Here is a 19,129-nt window from a genome sequence, read left to right on the forward strand (position 1 = left end):
GCTTACCTAATTGGGAAATGGAATTGAAAAGTGAAGGTTAGTTACTTCAGTGTCCCAACACTGTTATCTCAGTGCTCTGCTGTTCACATTGTAAGCTTCATCTAAGCCTGGCTCCCTCGTGGTCATAGGACACAACCAAGGCTGCATCCTTCTTCATTCAAGTCCCTGTGAGAGAGTCTTCCTTTCAAAATTCCAGCGAAATTCCTAAACATCATCCTAATTGTAGTAGCTAAGGTCACATGCCCACCACTGAAGCTATAACTATGGCCGGTAAAATAGAATGCCTTAAGTGGGTGGAGTCATCTTTCCTCCAGCAGAAAAACTGTGATTAAGGGATAGACACCTGAATGAAAGCTGAGCATCATTAAGAAAGGAGAATAGGCCAATGCTTTTGGTATATAACCAAGAATGTCTACTGCATCCACCCAGACATAGAAGTCAGTTCCCATTGGAGTTCCTGCTAAAGAATCTACCTACACACAAAGCTTAATGAAAAAATGCAGGTGTTACCAAAGATGTTGTAAGCCACACAGAGGTAGTTGTGTAATGTGTATATCACAATGCTTATCTTATAACAAAATTCCATCCTAGCTATGGTTGCCTCCCTCTCCTAATTTTCTTTTTGTTGCCCCTTATCTGATGTTTCCTCCCTCAGACTCTTCCCAGAGAAAGTGCCTAGATTCTCTGACTTATTTTTCTGTCTGGGAAGCCTCGGTACCAAGCAGCAATGGATTTAAAGTGGAGAGTATACAGAGACTTCTACCCTACACTCGCACATCTCTCAAAAACAATGGACTTCTCATAAGGAATTGATGGAGAATAAAAATTTCCCCATCTTATTACACTACTAAGTACCTCTTTTTAAAAAGGGGATATTTCCCCACCATGACTTGTATGCAAATATAACAGCATTATTCGTGATAGCCAAAAGCAGAAACACTCCAGATGTCCAATTTTGGGTGAAAAGATAAAATGTTCTATATCAATACAATATACTACCTCTCAGCAATAAAAAGGAACAATTACTAATACCTGCAACCTCAATGGACCTCAAAAACAGTACACTAAGTGAAAGGCACCAGATGAAAAAGGCAAGCTATTTTATGACTCTAGTTATCCTAAATGTCCAGAAAAAGCTAATATGTAGAGACAGAAAGTAGACTATTGGTTGCCTGGGCCTGGCGTGGGAATGGGGGTAGATGGCAAATGGCATGCAGGATCTTTTTGTGGTGTGAAAAATGTTCTAAAATTGGATCGAGCTAATAGTTGCATAACTCTGTAAACTTACTAAAAATCATTGAATATTTAAAATGTATGAATTTTGTTGTACATAAATTATACCTCCATTTAAAAAATAGGAGTGAACATACTTTGGTAACAAAAAAGTGAATAAACCAAACATGTGTCACTTCCAGGTGGAAATGTTAATAGCCAGCATGAGTCACTTTCTCTCTTTTCCTGACTAAGTGGCCATGGAAGCAAGAGTTATGGTGGAGCCTCCCTCAGCCTGAGCTTCTCTGTGACTACAACAAGCAGAGCCCCTGCCACCCCACGGTGGACATGGACTGTGAGCTGGAAACAAACCATTGTTGGATAAAGCCACTGGGGCAAAATATCAATATTTTTTTTTAAATACATGTATACAACACAATTGAGAGGTGCTAATTACATGACAGTGCTTTTCCTTATAAACCCAGATTTTTTTGTTCCACACAAATAGCCTATTGTTGAACATGAAAAGGCTTTAGAATCCTCCTCCTATGCTACCAGATAATTATGGCTTTGAGGATTCTGTGACTATACATATTTTTTAAAAAGCCTGTTTTGCCTCATATATGCCACAAAGCCATGATGTGAGACAGTGTAAGTTTCCCCTGCTTTCTTCATTTTTCAAACCTCATAGTCTTGTAATGAGAGAGACAAAGCCATGCAACACTTTTTAAATTACAAACTGCAAGGTGTCTGTGTCTTAAGTCAAAATGATTTATGCTATTTAATTAATGACTGATGCTTTGACATCCTCACTGCATGGCTGCGATTGAAAATATGATCACATTGTGATATTTATGTTGGAGGCAAGTGTTTTTGTTTTTATACTTTGTATTTAATTCATTCAGCATCCTTTTCACTTCATTGCTTCCTCTCTCCCCTGGCAAGGATAAACGCATGCGTGCCAAACTTAGATCGCTGTCAGTATCTGTGAGATTGGAGAGGGTCCTAAATTTGGCAGATTACCCTCCCCTTCATAGGAGATATTCCAAATGAACAAGCCGAGTGCTGGGCTTTCTTCCCCTCAAACCCAAAATTTTCAAAAGTCTTTAAACTGCTTCCTTCGCTCTTCAACTCTCAAGAGGAATTACACTGATAAGGTTTCTGTTCATCAAAAGAATGGAGTGGCAGTGGCTCTGCTATTCCCAGGACACCTCCTTCTGGAAAAGGGCGGCTTCTCCCCTGAGAAGCTATTATAAAGAACAGGAGTTCTCCAGCTCCCATCATCAATGTATCACTCCACTTCAGTTATTGTTTCTGTGGATTCCTTTTCCTCCTGTCTCTCTCCCCCACCCTCAAGCAGTTTTTAAAATCCATTGCCTAGGGAGTTTCAAATTGTATCTGACCTATTGATTCCATGAGATGGCTGTGTCCAATGGGCACGCAATACAATATACAACCTGGAGCCCAGAAAAAGGCAACTCGCTGATGAAATGAGAAATACAGAATAGTCAACCACAATTTGGAATTTCTAGGGAAATGGAGGAAATATGTATTAGTGTTCTGATTTGGGTTTGGGAAATGAGATGATATATATGAAGAAACTATGTAAAGCATAAAGCATTACACAGATATAAGATATTGCCTTTATTAATAATAACTGAAAATCTAATCTCAATTAGTTAGGGGCTATATGCCATGAATGTGTTTCATCCACATCTGTATTCTGGATTTTAGGATGCTTTGTTGCTGGCGTCCACCTATAATCAGAGGATATGTAAAAGGGAGGAGGATGTTATATTAGAAGCTGTCAGTTTTCACCCTTCTGCGGTTCTAGGAAAAGGTTTTTTGGGAAGTAGCAGGAACACCTCAGAAGCAAACCCTGCTTACACCACGCTGTGATGCAGGGAGTCTGTCACAGAAGAGTCTGCCAGAAAGCTGCATCTTTTGCATTTTACCCTGGATATGAATGTCTGCTCTAAGATAACTGCTATGCCAGGGACCAAGATATTGGATAATGCAATTCTGTTTAATTCAACCAAATCTTTATTTTGTGCTAACCTGTAACCAAGTTGCTACGTTAGTCTCTCTGGGGATATTAAAAATATGTAGGACATGGCCCATAACCTCAAGGAGTTAAGATGGAGAGTATTGAAGGAGCTCGTAATCTAACTGGTAAATAAAAGGGGGAAGGTGTTACAAATTGTAAGATTAATTCTTCATTTTATTTCCTTTAACATCTTCGCTTGGACTATCAAGAAATAGCCATAGTTTGGAAGAAAAATGAATATGTACAAGTAAAATGGAGACACAAGCTTTTTTATTGTGCCTCAAGGAACAAAGGCTCCTTTTTCTCTGTTCTTCTGCGGAATAAGTGGAGAGACCTACAGGATTAGATATATAATGTGTGGCCACTCTTCAGTAACCACTATTGAACTTCAAAATGAGTTTAGTCATTAGCTTTGACAAATGAGGAGCCTGTTATTGATTTTTACACATGTCTATCATGGGATCTATTTAAAAAGAACAGTCAATTCCAAGAAAGATTATGTTAATCTTATTGGTCTGATTTCCTAATGGGAGGAGGCAGACCAGGGAGTAAAACGAGAGGTCCAGAAATGGGTAATATCTGTATCATTTTCTTAAATCAATTCAAAAAACAATTTGGAAAAAATCAAGTGTATCTGCCTTTTCTAAGAAAGCTAAGAATACATTGGTAAGTCATTCCAGACAATGTTAACCAACAGCTTGAGAAGTTCACGAAAAAGGACATTGACAGGAGGGATACAATTACTAATTTATTTGTCTTTTTATGGTTCAGTTAAGAGTATCTTAGGTAGTCGAGCACATGGCAGCTTGTCAAACTTCACAGGGTAGCTGTCAGAGTTTTGACTGACGTACAAGCGCGACTTGCTCACAATTGCCCTTTCTTTCCGTGGAGTGCACACAGGTAAGACAGCTTGTTGGCAATTTTTATTTAATGCTCCCAGGATCTGCAGCTGCACTTTTATTGAAAGTTCTGACAATAAAATTCCACTCCCTGAAATTTCGAAAGTTTCTGCTGCAAGCACTTCTGCACTTAAACAAGCTCTTCCTTGGGGATTAGACAACTCTTTTAGGGTCTTTTCTGATGCTTTCTGATCTTGGCGACAGCTGTTTAGTATGTTGGAGACTGTTTTATTTTGTTTTGTTTTTTGTTAGCTCCACTGGAAAGGCATCTAAAAGGAAAACGAAAACACAAGGAATTAGGCACACCAGGGCTCCAGGGAGGCCTCCGGGATTCTGAATTGGCAAGTGCCAAGCTAAGCCGAGTTTGGCAATTCTCGACCTTCTCCCCAGCCCCTTCCTCTATTCCTCCCCTCCAATCCACTCCACTCATTAAATGAAACTGCCCATTCCATAGCAGTCTTTGATATAGGTTCTAGAATTCTCCCTTATTTTTCTAAAAATTCAGTCTTCTAGCCTAAACCTCCTTTCAAACAGACTTGAATCCTCGATTGTTTGGTGTTTGATCAGAAGTCTTTTAATTATACAGGAATTACACAACAGTTTTCACACTGCTTAAAATATGTGGGCAGGTGTTTGAAGACAGTAAATTGTAATATGGCCTTGAAATGCTTTAACATAGGAAGAGCAGTCATCCAATATACCTCACCTTTGCTCTGTCCATATGAGATTCTAACAATGAGATATTCAGAGACCTGTCATTGTGTTTCAAGGTCATGAACAAAGTTATCACGGTTTGGTTCCCAGTGTGAAACCCAAAACCTGATTTGTGTTCTCACGTAGAAAGTCCAAAATCTTATGACATAAGGCTGGATTGGCAAATCTTTTGAAGGCAATATTTTAGCAGTTATTAGAGATAATTGTTTTCTCCTAAAAGCAGTCATGTGGTACATTTTTATTGTATTCATGTAATTTATTATATTTATGTCATTCCAACATTTTGGAATTCCACTCCTAACAGCATGATAATCATTTCATAAAAGAAAGGGTATTTTATGAGAGTATAAAAATGTAGGAAGAATATAAACTCAAAAGAAAGTCCAGTCCTTAAATTAAACAACTTTAGGTTTAAGAAAAAACTCATTTCATTGTTTTATCAGGACAGATGAGGTTGATTATTCTGCAGAAAAAAATAATCCTAAAACCTCAGGACCCTTAAAACAATAAAATGCAATCCTTGCTTGAGCCACATGGACAGCGTGGCTTTTTCAAGGGGTTAATATATCTTTTGACAATGTGAGAGGTTTGGAAAGAGTAAAAGAATAAGTCAACCTACGTGCTGAAACTTAACATTCCTGTGTGGAGAGAACACATATCATTTTCACTCATATTTTACTGTCCAAAGCAAACCGCATGGGCTCAGCCTTGGCTCAACAGGCTGCATGTGTATAATCCTCTTGCGTGGAGTGGCTCTGGATATTAGTGGATATTATCTAGCCTGCACTTTTCATCCGAAAGATGAAGAAGCCCCAGTGATTTTTCACCTCTGTATCCTAAGTGCCTATCGTGCCATCTGACCCAAAGTCTTAGTTAGTAATTGAAAGAAGACTTAAATCCAAGAGTTTTCACTCATATTCTTCCCCAAGAGCTGTTTCAGCAGTACTCTGATACTGCTAAATGTGTACAAAGACAGAAATCACATTTATAAGGAAGTGAGTCCGGGGCCAGTCCTGGTGGCCTAGTGGTTAAGTTTGGCGTCTGCTTCCGTGGCCTGGGTTCAGTTCCCAGGCATGGATCTACATTACTCATCTGTCAGTGGCCATGCTATGGTGGCGACTCACATACAAAAAGAGGAAGATTGACAATGGATGTTAGCTCAGGAAAACTCCCTCAGCAAAAGAAAAAAAAAAGTGAGTCCAAGGAGTGCTCCCATATCCTTATCTTTTTTGTTTCAAACCCCTGAGGTAATTATGGTAGGTGTTTTGTCCTGATTTTGGATTTAGGGAAACTGAGGCTTAGAGGGAAAGTGGCTTACCTGAGATCTTATAATAAGTGGTAGAGCGAGAGCTCCAATCAAGAGCCTGCCTAAATCCCTGAATCCTACTGAGTTGGCAGGAATGGCATATAGCAGCGGCCCTGGTGGCAGCAGGCCCCAGGATGAGAAACATCCCTTTGACACCTATTGCTCAGCATCTCTTTCAGGTTCACTTATCTTCAGTCTTTTGCCTTGTGAACTTCTATTCATCAAGTTCTGATTCAATTTGAACAGGAAACATGAGCCTTGGTTTCCACAAATTTGCTGAGTCAGCCCTTTGCCCTGACATCTCTCCCATGACTCCCTTGGTGAGCAGAGAAGACACCCCATGGTGGGGAAATAGCAAAGCTTATAACAAACTGGACATGTAGTATACATTCCCCTTATGAGGTGAGCTTGTGACTTCAACATCAGCCATGGCAACACAAAATCAGGGGCTGCCTACAGAAGAAATGCCCCGCAAAATCTGATGTTGAACTTCTTGTGGGATTTACTTATTAGACTTGGGTTTTAAAATAGTTCTCATGATTATGGTGATTTTTCATGTTTTTATTATTCTTTTTTTTTTGTCATACAAGATTTTCCCCCTTGTTCTTGTCTTACATTACTATATAGTTACTGTGTTTTATTGGCTGATGAATGTTCAAACTTATCTCAGTTTTACAGCGAGGCACCAGGAAGATATAAAGGATACTGTTTGTAAATCTCAACTGAAAAGAATTCTTCCACTTTCTAAATTTCCACTGATATTCAGCCACACCTATGCACTACCAAATGGTTGTCTCTTTTGTCAGCCTATCAAATTCTCCCTGAGATTCTGTCTCTGGGGAAAAGCAGGTTTTTGAATCTTCAGAGAGAATGTTTGCCTGACCTTCCCCCAAAAGTATACAAAGATCAGATAGCTACATTAGGAACAGGGCTGTATATATTTATATTTTAGTTGTACTTACAGAAAAATCAAACACTTTCTGAAAAAAAATCTTTTTACCCTGATAGGAATGTGGTTGTGTTAGGTCTTGAAGGATTATTTCTCACCCCGTGGTTTCTGTGAAGTCCAGATGTTTTCAAGATGGTGTTATATGTGAAAACTGTATATTTAGGAAGATTCGATCTCTTACACATTCCTTGGAGGTTAATAAGTTTAACACTTTGAAGTTCAAATGTGAATATAGACATTAATATAAGGTTTTCATCATGTCCTTGAATTAAAATACATGCCATTTCAGTTATAATCTCTTTGTAATTATTTTAATATGCCAATAAAGCTCACTAAACATATAATTAAGTTATGTGATAATCAAAATGTCAATTTATTAAATTGAAAGCTTGTCAAAGTTGATTTCAGTTTTGAAAAGATGGAGAAGGCTTGTCAGTATTTAGAAAAATAGAGAATTCACCTTGAGTTAAAATTCATATTTTTCTTATCTGTAAAATGGTATGACCAAATCTCTCAAATTCATATGAAGATTAGGTACATTAGTAGTTAAGACAATGGTAATTTTGTTGACATTGTTTTTAGAAACTCTGTTTTTTCAGCAGTAACTTTGTCTTGAATCAAGTGCTTACATATTTGTGGCTCTATTTCTGGACACTCTGTTCTGTTCCACTAGTCTATTTGTCTATCCTTGTACCAATACCACACTGTACCAATAATTAATGTAGAGTTAGAAGAAGTCTGTTATCTGGTAGTGTAAGTCCTTTAGATATGTTTTTCTTTTAGACTTTTGGTTATTCTTCATCCTTCGTGTTTCTGTAAAAATTCTAGAATCTATCATTATCCGCAAAATGGAATTTTCTTGGATTTTGGTTGAGATTGGATAGCAGTTTTCCCAAAATACAATCTATAAATGCATTATATTTCTCACTTATTTTAGTTTTATAGTTTTTCATAGTTTTCTGTGCAGAGGATTTGCATACTTTTTGTTAGATTTATTCCTAGTATTTGATTTTATTTTATACTCTTGTAAATGGTATTGTTTTAAGTTTCAATTTCTAAATGTCTTTTGCTGCTATATAAGAAGACAACTCATTTATATATATTGATTCACCTTGCAGCCAGGGAACTTACTAAATTCACTTATTAATTCTCTTGGATCTTGTGGGCTCTTTTGGAGTTTTTAGGAACACAATCATGTTTTCTGTGAATAATTACAGTTTTATTTCTACCTTTCCACTCCATTTACCTTTATTTTTTCCAGCTTTATTGAGATATAATTGGCATACAACATTGTGTGAGTTTAAGGTGCACACTGTAATGATTTGAGCCTCTTATATGGTGTGAAATGATTACCCCAGGAGAGTTAGTTAACCTCTCGGTCCCCTCACATAATTACCATTTCTTTCTTGTAGTGAGAACATTGAAGATCTACTGTCTTAGCAACATTCAAGTATATGACGTGGTATTGCTGTAGTATATGCCTGGAACGTATTTATCTTATAACTGGAAGTTTATGCCCTCCCTATACTTTTAATTTCCATTTCTTGTCTTGTTGCACTAGCTAGGACCTTTAGTACTGTATTTAAAAGAAGCATAATGTTTGCTCTAGATTTGTAGGGGTTTTTTTAAAATTGTAAACGTCCTGTATCAGATTAAAGAAGTTCCTCTTGATTCCTTTGTTTGCTGAGGTGATTATATGTTTGCGTGTTTGTGTGTGTGTGTTTAAATCATAATGGGGTATTGAATTTTATCACAAAATTTTCTGGATCTGCTGAACTCATAGGATTGTTTTCCCCTTAACATCTTGACATGGTTAACATGTCTTTTAATGTCCTTCTCAGGTTTTGGATGCATAGTTACACTATTCTCATAAAATGAATTGGAAAGTATTCCTCTTTTTCTACCCTTGGAAGAGTTTGTGTAGCATTGGTGTTATTTTTTTTCTTTAGATATTTGAAAAAATTTGCCAGTAAGCTATTTGGGCCAGACATTTTCCTTGTGGAAAGGTTTTAAATTAAATATTCAGAACTATGCAGTTTTTCTGTTTCTTCTTGTGTCCATTTTGGTAATATGCTTTTCAAGAGATTTATCCATTTCATCTAATTTTTCAAATTTGTTGATAAGTTGTTCACCATATCCTCTTATTATCTTTGTAATATCTGCCTTTTCATCTAGACTTTCCAATTTATTGATGTGAAATTCTTTACCATAATCTCTTATTGGTTTTGTAATGTCAGCAGCATCTATAGGAGTATTCCATTTTTCATTCCTATTAAAGTTGTGTTTTTCTTGTTTTAAAATCTGTCTTTGTAGAGAGTTGTTACTTTTATTTGTCTTTCACAAAAACAATTTTTGGATTTCTTCATTTTATCTATTGCTTTATTTCAAAATATTTGGGTGTTTTGTAATTAATATTTTCTTATTGACTTTTAGTTTAACTTATGGTTAGAGGACATACACCATACAATTTTAATCCTTTGAAATTTATTGAGACTTGCTTTATGACCTAGTTTAAGAAAAGTTTTGGTAAATGTTCCATGTGCATCTGAAAATAAGGTGTATTTTGTAGTTATTGGGTCTAGGGTTCTATACACATCAATTAGATCAAATTTGTTAAATCTTGGTGTTCAAATCTTTTATCTATTGATTTTCTACCTTCATGGTTTATCATATACTGAGAGAGATGTTAAAATTTCCTATTATGATTGTGGATTTGTCTATTTCTCCTTTCTGTTCTGTCCATTTTTTCTTTTTAAGCCTATATTATTGTGTACAAATTTAGAATTCTCTTATCTTCCTAGTAGATTAACTAGGACGACTTATCATTATTAAATGCTCTTCTTATATTATATCTTGTCTTAAATTCTACTTAGACTGATATTAAATTGCGTAGTTATAGTAACTTTCCAAAAGAAAAAGATATTCAATTGGTAAACTTTTTTCATCCTTTTACTTTCAATTTTTCTGCGTGCCTATATGTAAGGTGTGTTTCCTGTGAATAGCATATTGTCATTTTAAACTTGCAGTCTGACAGAATTTGACTTTCAAGTGTCATATTTATTCTATTTACATTAAATGTGATAAGTAATATTTGTGGGTTTAATTCTATCTTACTATATTTTTCTACTTTTCCTACCTGTTTTATATTTCCCATTGTTCATTTATTAACTTCTCTGCTATTAATCTTTTCATTTTATTCCCTATTTTACCTAGCTAATTTTATATTTTTAATTGTTTTTAATGGTTATCCAAATAAAGCCTAGAATAATTTACACCTTTTATCTCTTTCTAGTAAGGAAATTGCATTTCTCCTTCTCTCACCATTTGTGCTATTGTTATCCTGTATTATTCCCCTTCAAATGCTCTAATTACTTTAATAAATTATTGTCATTTTCCTGTTGGTATAAATATTTTTATATTTACTCAGATATTAACCTTTTCTATATACTTCATTGTAAATAATGCTACAATGAACATGGAAATGCATATATCTTATCGAGTTCGTATTTTCATTTTCTTCAGATAAATACCCAAAAGTGAAATAGGTGGATCATATGGTAGTCCTATTTTTAACTTTTTGAGGAACTGCTGTGCAGTTTTCCATGGTTACTAAACCAATTTACATTCCCACTAACAGTGCACAGGGTTCTTTTTTCTCCACATCCTTGCCAACACTTGGTATCTCATGTCTTTTTGATGAAAGCCATTCTGACAGGTGTGAAGTGATATCTTATTGTGATTTTGATTTTCGTTTCCCTGATGATTAGAGATGTTGAGCATCTTTTCATGTAACTGTTGGCCATTTGTATGTCTTCTTTAGAAGAATGTCTACTCAAATATTCTGTCCATTTTTAAATTGGATTACTTTTTGCTATTGAGTTGTATGAGTTCTTTATATATTTTGGATCTCAGCTCCTTCTCAGATATATGATTTGAAAATATTTTTCCCATTTGGTAGATTGTGTTTTCATTTTTTTGATGGTTTCTTTCGCTGTGCAAAAGTTGTTAGTTTTATATACTCCTACTTTTTTATTTTTGCTTTTATTTCGTTTGCTTTTGGCAAAGAATCATTGCCAAAACCAATGTCAAGGAGCTTACTGCCTATGTCTTCTTCTAGGAGTTTTATGATTTCAGGTTTTATGTTCAAACTTTGATGACTTTTATATTTTTCATTTTGTATAAGATATTGGTCCACGTTCCCCAACATCATTTATTGAAGAGACTGTCCTTTCTCCATTGTATACTCTTGACTCTTTCGTCATAAATCGACCATGTATGCTTAAGTTTATTTCTGGGCCTCTATTCTGTTCCATTGATCTGTGTGTCTGTTTTTATGCCAATACCACACTGTTTTGATTACTATAGCTTCGTAATATAGTTTGAAATCAGGGAGCGTGACGCCTCCAGCTTTGTTCTTCTTTCTCAAGATTGCTTTGGCTATTGGGGTTTCTTGTAGTCCCATATAAATTTTAGAATTGGAATTTTGATAGAAATGGCATTGATTCTGTAGATTGCTTTGGGTAATATGAACATTTTAACAATATTAATTCTTCCAATCCACGAGCATGGAATATCTTTCCACTTATCTGTGTCTTCAATTTATTTCATCAATGTATTATAGTTTTCAGTGTACAGGCCTTTCACATCCTTGGTTAAATTTATTCATTGGCATTTTATTCTTTTTGATACAGTTGTAAATAGCATTGTTTTCCTAATTTCTCTTTCTGAAAGCTCACTATTAGTGTATAGAAATGCAACGTATTTTTGTATATTGATTTTATATCCTGCAACTTTACTAAATTTTTTTAGTTCTAACAGTTTTTGGTGGAGTCTTAAGGGTTTTAAATATATAATATCATGTTATCTGCTAATAGTGACAGTGCTACTTCATCCTGTGAATTTGATTCCTTTTATTTCTTTTTCTTGCCAAATTGCTCTGGCTAGGCCTTCTAATACTATGTTGAATAAAAGTAGTGACAGTGGGCATCCTCGTATTATTCCTGATCTTAGAGGAAAAGTTTGTAGCTTTTCCCTGTTGAGTATGATGTTAGCTGTGGTTTTGTCATATATAGCCTTTATTATGTTGAGGTACATTCCCTCTACACCAACTTTGTTGAGGGTTTTTGTCATAAACTTGTTGAATTTTGTCAAAGGATTTTTCTGCGTCTATTGAGATGGTATGATTTTTATCCTTCATTTTGTGAATGTGGTGTATCACACTGATTGATTTCCAAATGATGAACCATCCTTGCATCCCTGGAATAAATCCCATTTGATTGTGGTGCACGATCCTTTTAATGTATTGTTCAATTAAGTTTGCTAACATTTTGTTGAGAATTTTTGCATCTATGTTCATCAGGGATACTGGCCTATAATTTTCTTTTCTTGTGGCATCCTTGTCTGGTTCTGGTATTAGGATATTGCTGACCTCATCAAATGAGTTTGGCAGTGTTTCTTCCTCTCCTATTTTTTGGAAGAGTTTGAAAAGGCTCGATATTAATTCATCTTTAAATGTTTGGTAAAATTCACCCAGGAAACTGTCTAGTCCTGAACTTTTGTTTGTTGGGAGGTTTTTGATTACTGATTCAGTCTCCTTATTTGTAATTGGTCTTCTCAGATTTTCTATTTCATCATGATTCAGTCTTGGTAGGGTATATGTTTCTAGGAATTTAACCATTTCTTCTAGGCCGTCCAATTTGTTGGCATGTGATTGTTCACAATAGTCTCTTATGATCATTTGTATTTCTGCAGTATCAATTGTAATGCCTTCTTTTGTCATTTTTAATTTTATTTATTTGAGTCCTCTCTCTCCATTTCTTGTGCATCTAGCTAATGGTTTGCTAATTTTATCTTTTCAAATAACCAGCTCTTAGTTTTCTTCATCTCTATTTCATTCATTTTTGCTCTGATCTTTGTTATTTTCTTCCTTCTACTAACTTTGGGCTTCATATATTCTTTTTTCCCTAGTTCCTTGAGGTGTAAAGTTAGGTTGTTTGAGATCTTTTCTTATTTCTTGAGGTAGGCATTTATTGCTATGAACTTACCTCTAAGAACTGTTTTTGCTGCAATCCATAAGTTTTGGTATGTTGTATTTCTATTTTCATTTGTCTGAAGGGATTTTTTGATTTCTCTTTTAACTTATTCTTTGACCTATTGGTTATTCAGTAGCTTGTTGTTTAATCTCCACCTATCTGTGAATTTTCCAGTTTTCTTCTTGTAATTGACTTCTAGTTTCATACCATTGTGGTGAGAAAAGATTCTTGATATGATTTCAATCTTCTTAAATTTATTAAGACTTGTTTTGTGGCCTAACATATGATCTATCCTGGAGAATGTTCCATGTGCACTTGAGAAGAATGTGTACTCTGTTGCTTTTGGATTAAATGTTCAGTATATATCTGTTAAATTAGAAACTTTCATAGATTAATATTCAGTTGTTCATTTCTTACCATCTGGCCAAAAAATCCAATGATCTTTTCTAAATTATTGAACTTAACTGTTCTAGAACATTTGATACTGTTTACCATCTATTTCTTCTTGAATATTCCTGTTATGGAAACTACTCTGAAACTGAACTAATCTGCTTTTGCTCTCACAATCCTGATTCCTCTCTTTTCTCCTCAGATTTCTCTTCTTTCTTCACATACCATATACATAATGGATCTTCCCAGTCTCCATTTTCTTTCTACAATGTCTTAATATTCTGATTTATTCTATAGCAGCAATTATCTTTCAAGCTACAGTCTCAAATTTCTTATTGCCTGTTGAACATTCTATTGTAAAAGATGTCTGAACTTCCAACTTAACATTCCAAAAATTATTTTTATCATCTCCCCCACTACCAAATTCTAAAACAAAACTCCATAGATTTTCACATTTCTGTCAATGGTATTGCTATTCTCCTAGTTTTCCAAGTTTGAAATCTTAGTTGTCCTTCAATTATACAAACCTTTCACTATGAAAGTGTTCTAACTAAATTATTCAATTAGTGTTCTAACTCTAAACTATCACCTGAATTCATTTTATTTTTCCACTTTATCTGAAATTCATTTTTTCACTTTAACTTGGACTATTAAATAGGCCCCTAAATGATCTCCTGACCTCTAGTTTTTCCCTTCACCAGTCTATCCCTTATGTCACTTCTACATTAACCTTCTGGCCATTCCATCCTGTTGCTGGGAAAACAAAACAAGAAGAAGAAAAAATTGCTTCCAACTGCCTAGAGAGAAAAGCCTGAAATTCCTAACCCAGCTTTATTGACCCACCTTTTCTCTAATCTTCACCTACTCTTTCTTTCTCTAATCTATTTTTTAATCTATATCTTCTACTATATACCTCATTTATAGGTATGAATACATATTCTTCAAGTTCTTACTAGGAAAAGTTAATCCATATTTTCTGAATACAACCTCCAATTCTGTGCCTTATACTGTTGTTAATTTTTTATGGCAGAAATAGCACAGAGTAGGGTGAGATGTAACCACTTCCTTATCTATGTCTGCTGGCCAGTTAACCACCTCAAATAACAAAAGCCAAGTGAAAATGGGAGACTGGCATTGAAAATATAACCTCAAAACATGTCTCTATCTTTGAAGCTCCTGGTAATCACATACTATACCTAAGTCTGTCTCACATGGAAATATTGGGAGGGTACTCTTTTGAAACCTTCCCATCCTATTAACTCTGAACTCAAATTCTAACTCAACCATTCTGCTTGCTTTCATTCCTTAAATTAGAAGAATTCCTCCTGGTACTTTATCATTATTTTTTAACTTCTATAATGGGCTATTTTCTGTATAATATTATATGGTTTTAATATACTTACCTTACTTCCTCCCCACCCATAATCAAGATGAGAAGAGGGTTTATAATAATCATTTATGTATACTCCATATCATTCAGCACAGGCATTCAAATATTTACACTATTTGTGTCTGCTTAACTCTCTATAATAGTATGAATAAAGCCAGATTCTCCCCCTCTTTTAATGAAATCCATTTTATGTGGTTTTTCCCTCTCACATTATAAGTCACCAATTATTTATATTATTATTTGACAACAGATATTGTGCCTGTTATTTGGTCTGTTTGCTACTGACCGACTTTTATTTTGCTTTCAAATTATTCTGTTCTTCCTTCAACCTATATTGTGTCTTTGTGGAGAAATTTATGCACATACATACATATTCATAGGCACACACTTGAATAAATGTATATTTGTCTCTATATAAACCGAAGTTATGACTGCTATGACTTCTTCAGATGATACATTTCTTTGAATCTATGACAATGACTTGTGTGTTTAACTTTTTACATCCTGTCAGTACCTTGCTTGATGCCAGACACATAGTCAGTGCTTAATAAATGTTCAGTGCCTGAATTCTTAGCAATTATTGTATTTATTGAAAACTCAAAATATGGACCACTGATTAGTCTTGTATATTTGCATATGAATTACAGCTATTTTAAATATCTTTGTGTGGGAACTAAAAATGGGACTGCTTTGCACTTCTCAATTGTGTGATCTCCAAGCCACATACAAATCATGAAAAAATATTTAAACATTGTGAGTTGGGGGACAATTTTTCCCCTCAAAATTGAACTGAGTAATCTGTAGAATGCCACATATAGTTATGAATCTGGAGTTATCCTGAAGCTGGCAACATCTGCATCTTCTACATCTGGGGCAGCATCTGTTCTGTGTTGTTAGAAGAAGAAAACAAGAAAATTGGGGTAAACACTGCAGCACAATATCAAATTCTACAAATCTAACAAATGTATTTATTTATTGTCGGTCCAGTGGCCAAATGAAGCAGTGTGAGGCCCATACTAAGATGCTTGATAATTGCATTTCTCAATTCCCTTTAGAAAATGCCATATCCCAGGCCTGGGAATAACAAGCTTTTGCATAGTAGCACAGGGGCCTATAAATAAGAAACTCATTAAGCTACCTGTAGCAGGCCTCTACCCCAGCACTGCACTGGCCTGGGGAGCTTAATGAGGTGATAATGAGGAGAAAATGGTTTAGCTCCTTTTTGGCCTGGTTTGCGATGGGTAGGGAAATCCCAGTCTTCAGTGAAACAGCCACCATAGAGCCCAATTCATCATTCAGGGTGGGTCTATACCAGAGAAATAATTTGCTTCTAGGCCCTGAAGTTATTTGGCTCTCCTGTCTATGGAAACAAAGCAAGCTATTCATTCAGATTTGAAGGGACTGTCCGAATAACACCAATAAAGAGTGTTAAACTAGCTGGTCATTAGCATTTGAAGGGAATGGCCAAATAACACCCACAAAGGGTGTTAAACCAATCCACATTGTAGGTGGAGGGGTGGGAGCACTGTGCAATTCTAAGTGGATTAATGCCAGAATTATTTTCTCACTATGAGCCCAGCCTCCTCTCTAAGATTTCAGATTCATTCACGGTTGGACCAAACCTTCTTGGCCAAGCTCTCCCCTTCTTTTTCCCTATAAAGAAACTAAAGCAGTGAGCTGGGATTGCGAACATAACATACTAGAGACAAGACAGAGATCAGATCACCAAACTGTTGGGCATCCAGGTCACAGTGCTAAATTCAGTAGAAGTTTCTATAGCAGTCCCCAAGAGGTGTCCAGGAAGAATAGACCAGTGATCAGTCTCACTTGATTTAACGTTTTCTCAGCCTAAATGCTGCTGCTGATAACCCTTGGAGTAAAGTAAACACCAAAGGAGAAAGCTGCAATCGGAATCTCAAGAGGAAAATATCTCAATGATCACTTAGTCCAATGTTCCAAGCGAAACAGAAAGCCTTTCTGTAATGTCCCTTACACATCCTCGAGTTGAAAGCAGCCCAAGAAAGTCAGGAAAAATATACAGCTGGGTTACAATCAAGGATTCATACTGTAGGTACTACTATTCTACCAGATGGGAAGTGGCAAGATGACCACATATGCTACATAACCCAGGAATTTTGCTTATATTATTCTTAAAATATTTTCGTGGGGTGCACATTAAAGAGTCTCATTTTGTGATAAGAAAATGTCAGCTAAGAAGGATTAAATAGCTTATCTTGCTTAACCTAACTAGTAAATGCTGGAGCCAAAATTCACACCCAAAGAATATGGTTTTCTTTAATAACACACAATTGGGACCTAGAGAACCTAAACACCTCAGCTGATGAGGGATGGTGACAATTTAGATTTAACTTTCAAGTAGAGGATTTCAAGTAAATTGTGGCATATTGGGCATATGAATTTATCTTTACCCATCACCAAATCAAAAACAGAGGATAAAAAAAAAAAAGCAAGATCCCGAGGACAAAGATAATTGGAGAGAGAAAGATAGCAGTTGAGAAAGATGCATGTTATATAACAAAACAAAAGTTGAACTCTTTTTATCCACAAGGGATGAAGGAAGCAATGCCAATAAGAAGCAAGTCAATTCATGCTGCAGAAAGGGTAAAAGCGGTAGAAGGTAAGGGGTTGGGGGGCGCAACAGCGAGCTCTGAGCCAGGATGCAGGATGAGGCTGAAACAAGACTAGTTCAATATCTGTTCAGCATCCTGACTCTCTTCCCCACACCCATGTCACCAGGCTAAGCAAATGTTCCCTTCCACATTCTTCATACCCACACCAATATGTGTTCTATTGGTCAGATTGATCCACAACTTCTGCCATAACCTTAAAACTCAACAGGGCCTCAAATTTCATTTCCCTCTTAAAACTAATCTCCCCTCTGAACTTCCTTATTTTGGTGAATTTTAATTATCATTTTTCTGTTAGTTTATTTTATTAATTTGCAGTAGTTGTTTTGATATTCTGTTATTAATCCTTGTTGATGACATATTCTCCCAGTTTGTGGTTTAGCTTTTCATCTTTGTATGATATTTTAATAAACATAAATTTAAAATTATAAAGTTATTGTATTTATTAAGATTCTTCTTCTTTAATTAGCATTTGTGGGTGCATATGAGTGTGAGTGTGTGTCTTGCCAAAGAAAACCTTTCCAATTCTGAGTTTCTAAAGAGTGTCTCCTAAAATGTAGTCTTAAAGTTTCAAGTTTTGACTTACACATTTAATTCTAATTTATGTGGAGTTTATTTTCTGGGGTTTTTTGGTGTTAAGGCTCTACATTGATATTTCTATATGGATTAACAATTGTCACAGCACCATTTAATCAAGGGTTTCTCATTTTGCCATGATCTGTAATACCACCTTTGTCATATACCAAGTTTCCATAGATGCATATATCTGTTTATGGGTTTTGCTTCCTCTTACATTTATCCACTTGTCTACCCCTGGACTAGTATCATACTACCCTAATTACCACAGCTTTATGATGAATTTTGACATCTCGTAGAGTAAGCTGCCATCTTCTTCAGGAGTAGCTTTGTTTTCCTTACCTCTAGTTCTTTCCCTTACATTTTAGAATTAGTTTGCCAATTTCTCTTAACAAATTCCTGTTGAGATGTTGATCAAAATTGCATCAAAACTTTTTAGCGATTTTGAGTTTTTTCAATCCATGAATATGGTATCCCTATTTATTGAGATTTTGTCTTTCTCTATATATTTTTCATAGATGTCTTACACATTTTTATCAGATTGCTAGGTACCATCTACTTTTTGTTGTTATTGTATGTTTAAGTTTATTTTTTCTATTTTTTGCTGTTGTTTACAAATGTAATGGGTTTTCATATACTGATCTTATAACCTAGCAACTTTACTAATCGAATCTCCCAAAACTTGTTCTGTATATTCTTTGGACTTGTCTATATTGAGAAACTTTTTATCAGCTGTTTACCAACAGTTTTGTTTCTGTTTTTCCAGACTTTATGATTTTTTTTCTCTTTCTAGTGTGTGGCCAGGAACTCCAGGACAATGTTGCCAGCAACTTGTATTAGTTGACTTCCGTCCTGATATTAACAGTTAAGATTCTAATATTTCACCATTAAGCATTTTGTTTGCCTACTTGGTTGAAAGATTGTGTCTGCAAATTTTATAAAATATATATGGATAATTGAATTTTA

The 19,129-nt window shown here is 35.4% G+C and overlaps 1 long non-coding RNA gene across 4 annotated transcripts in view; it reads right to left on the minus strand.

Annotated features, from left to right (window-relative positions):
• Positions 1 to 3,206: 3,206 nt before the first annotated feature.
• Positions 3,207 to 19,129, minus strand: part of LOC123283014 (uncharacterized) — a 506,927-nt gene continuing 491,004 nt past the window's right edge. For 2 of the 4 annotated variants that reach the window (XR_011501269.1, XR_011501259.1), the window contains one exon: positions 3,207 to 4,427. This is a non-coding gene — a long non-coding RNA (uncharacterized lncRNA). The remainder of the gene's footprint in view (positions 4,428 to 19,129) is intronic. The other 2 variants (XR_011501265.1, XR_011501268.1) reach the window with 2 other exon arrangements.

Source organism: Equus asinus, chromosome 2, assembly GCF_041296235.1.
Source record: "Equus asinus isolate D_3611 breed Donkey chromosome 2, EquAss-T2T_v2, whole genome shotgun sequence".
Lineage (NCBI taxonomy): Eukaryota > Metazoa > Chordata > Mammalia > Perissodactyla > Equidae > Equus > Equus asinus.